Source organism: Silurus meridionalis, chromosome 12 (genome assembly GCF_014805685.1).
Source record: "Silurus meridionalis isolate SWU-2019-XX chromosome 12, ASM1480568v1, whole genome shotgun sequence".
NCBI lineage: Eukaryota > Metazoa > Chordata > Actinopteri > Siluriformes > Siluridae > Silurus > Silurus meridionalis.
In genome coordinates this window covers 2,926,599-2,930,630 of record NC_060895.1, presented here as the reverse complement: position 1 = coordinate 2,930,630, position 4,032 = coordinate 2,926,599, and positions in this window count along the sequence as shown.

Sequence of the window (4,032 nt, the reverse complement as noted above, 5' to 3'; positions counted from 1 at the left end):
GGAAGTTTGTTTAGAGCAGGTCTATCTTTCTTTTTAACCCATCAGAACAAGAATATGAAGATGTAGGAATCAGGAATGTAACCTACCTCATGACTAGCAGACAGAAAGCCAGGTTTGAACCCTGACCGCCAACATTAGCAAAGTACCAGCCTTAACCCACTAAGCCATCAGGACAAAACAGGATGGGAAGCTTGATTAGAGCAGGTCTATCTTTCTTTTCAAACCATCAACACAAGAATTTAACGCTAAAGAAAGATGTAGGAAGCGAATACAGATGGAAGTAGCACAAGTTGAACCCACATTGTAAATAGCAGGTTTCGAACCAAGATCCCCACCACCAGCGAGATACCAACGTTAACCCATTGAACCATCAGTGAGGACAGGCTAGGACGCTTGTTTAGAGCAGGTCTATCTTTCTTTTCAACCCATTAAAAACAAAAATATATCGCTAAAGAAAAATGTAGGAAGTGAATCCTGATCGTGACTGGCAGGCAGAAAGCAGGATTCAACCCTGAACTCCACCAAAAGCACAACACCTGGTTTAACCCACTGGACCATCAGAGATGACAGGCCAGGAAGTTTGTTTAGAGCAGGTCTATCTACCTTTAAACCATCAACACAAGAATATAAAGCTAAAGAAAGATTTAGGAAGCAGGAACATAACCGACATCGCAACTAGCAGGATTCAAACCCTGATTCTTACCATCAGCGAGTCACCAGCCTTAATCCGATGAACCATGGAAGAGATCAGACAGGGATGCATGTTTAGATGAGGCACAAGCCTTAAACCACTGAGCGACCACTGCTGAAAAGCATGTGTGCCTTTTGGAGGGTTCATACTTTGTTTCATGCCAGTGCAGTAAGAAAGAAGGCATATAGGACTGGCTTTAAAACCTTATCACCAGCGTGGACTATATTAAGGAACATGTTCAGGCACAAGCCTTAACCCACTGAGCTACCACAGAAGTGCCACAAGTTTTGGTGGGGTTATCTTTCATTAAAAACCAGGAAAAAGACCAAGAAATTAATCCAACACAGAAAGGAAATGTTTTCAGAGGGGACAAGGTCCAGAAGTTTTATTTACCAACACAGCAACCACCAGCTCGACCAGGAATCAAACTCTGAAACTCATCCTCGTGGGGACCCTGACATGAACCCACTAGGCTATCACATCCATCAATCTATCTATCTATCTATCTATCTATCTATCTATCTATCTATCTATCTATCTAATATGATGTGAGGTCCAGTTAACAGCTAAAACAGGTAGCAGTAATAACTACTTTTTACTTAAGTACATGTCTGAGCCAAAACTTCTTTACTTTCACTTGAGTAAAAAAGTATAATCAGTCCTTTAACTTTTACCCGATAATATGAGGATCTGTACTACTTAAGTAAAGGATGTGTGTACTTTTGCCACCTCTGTGGTCTAGTGGTTAGGATGCGGCGCCCTCACCGCTGTGGCCCGTGTTCGATCCCCGGTCAGGGGACCGACCCCAGCTATTAGGATTGCACAAGCCTTAGTGCCATTCCCAAGCCCGGATAAATGGAGAGGGTTGTGTTAGGAAGTGCATCCAGCGTAAAACGTGCCAAATCAAACATGCGGATGGTCCGCTGTGGCGACCCCTAACGAGAGAAGCCGAAAGAAAGTTATCTTGTGTACCTAGCAAACCTCATTTTTAATAGTGACAAGAGTAAAGAAGGTCTTCATTTACCATAACCAAGACTTGAACCCTGGTCAGGGCACTCACGATGGCCGACCTTAAACCGTTGAGCAGCTTAAACAGCCTGATTTATCTCTCTCTTTTTTTTTTTTACAGGGTTTATTTTTCATTTCAGACAATCTACCACCTGAAAGAGCAGTTAGTGATTAAAAAGATTAGTGTTACAGAAGTGCTCGAAGTGTAGCTTTTTTCAGGCTGACTTATTACCTGCTTATTACCAGATCAACACAATCAGAAAGGTACAGGTCTTAACCCACTGAGCCTCCAGAGCTGATATGGTTTAAGCTGCTCTTACTAGGGATTTTGTCTGTGTGTTCTTATCTATGGGGTTTCCTTTAGAGCGAAAGTTCCTGAGTTTGGACCCAACCCACTGAATTCATACGCCTGAAGTCGCACACTATAACAATAGGAAACAATCTCTCACCAGAATTGTGGAAAAATAACCTTTTTAGGCCCCAAGCATCCAGATTATGTTAGCCACAATTTCCCATATATACTACAACTGTTGCCTAACCAATCAGAGTCAAGCAGGGGCATTATTTTCACAAAGGAATTGTTGTGATAATGTGTATGTTTTGACCATAAGCCGTCTTGGACCTGTATGTCAGAATCAGTGGCAGAAAACATCTAGCTGAACAAATGCACAACAAGGCATCTGGAAGGTGTATCCTAAACCTGGTGGAAATTTAAAGCAGGAATATCAGTAATGGCAGATGTTATTGTAACATTAGACCAGTAGGTGGCGATTTTCAAAAATTTGCCAGAGAGGTTTAGACGGAAGTATTTTTCTATACTCTCGAACAACCCAGATGTAAAATACTTGATCAACCATCAGTACATAATCCATCATTGGCTTTGTCGAAGAAACTGGATTTACTCTGAAAAATTAACAATGGATCACTACATACTTTACACAAGCAGTGAGGGTAAATGTGATTCTAATGCATGTCTTCTTCTTACAGTGTCATGCCACGTACAAATTCTTCAGCAAGCACAAAAGCCCTATAACCTTGGTGCCGTGAAGTGCCTATTTTGCCAAACCTAAAATGCAATTCCGGATCTGTTAGCAGTCGAGTTATCAGTCCAACTCACATGCTCACATCTGCTTCAGTACACTTATAATTACAGATAAGACACAAGGCGCTGAGGGCATTAAGGATGCAACCGAATGCAAACACTGAATAATTATTTGCAATGAGCGAAACAAACACAACTCCAGATACAAACAGGAGGAGCACTCCCATGCAGAACGAAGCAACACGTACTTCTAAGTACCAGGAAATATCTCAACTAACAAGTACCCAACAAGCAGCTGGTAGCATTTTTTTGAACCACTTTAGGACCCATAATGCATGCTAATGCTAACACGTGACCCTTCATGCCTCTTTTTTACTGCGAGATTGCAGCACTCACGAGTTTCATTGCGAGAGGTCCGAGCATGCGACGAGTACTGGATTTGATGAGTTCCATAGCCGACGAGTCCTGAAGTATTACTGCATCTGGTGTTTACTTTTATGAGGTTTTATATGAATATTACAAGGTGACTGGTGTCAACTATGAACAACAGTTCTCTGATTTAGGAATGAAAATGATCAACACTTCCAAATTAGACCACGCCCACATCTGATTGAATGACATTTGAACTTAAACCAGTTTTGGGTTTATACAAAGTCCTGGACACAGGTAGAAAAACTAAATCTTGCAAAGGATGCCATAGTTTTTATGCATCTCCCCACACACCCAGCCTGCCTTAAAAATAATTTCCATGAAGTTTACATTGAAGGATACTATAAATCATCTAGCACAAGGTGAAAACACTGGCTGTGTATGAACACTGGTATTAATGTTCCTACCCAGACTGAATCACTGACGTCTCATCCTGCGGATTGGCTCCATAAGCTTGGCTGCTCATATGTATTGTAAGTCAAGTGTAAAACTCAACTCAAAATTATTCCAACGACACAATCAGGATTAGGCAGCAACCAGCAGCCAATGTGTCAAACAAGATGGATGACAACGTACTAGCAATCCACTTGGTGTGCTTGGTCACTGCTTGGTCTTCTAAAGCTAGCAGACATGACTGGAATGAATACCTCCAATTCATTTTCACAGTTTGAAAATCTGAAGATTTGGAAATCGTCAGAGAGAGCGGTACAGTAATTGTATATTAATTAGAGCTTTGATTGTAGTTAAATTCTCCCTCCAACAGCTCAAATCTGGATTCACCTTCACACCCAAATGTGGTTGTTGAGCAATTCCGATTTGAAACATGGAAATCCACTCTTCTGATTTTGGGGCGTGGCTGTGG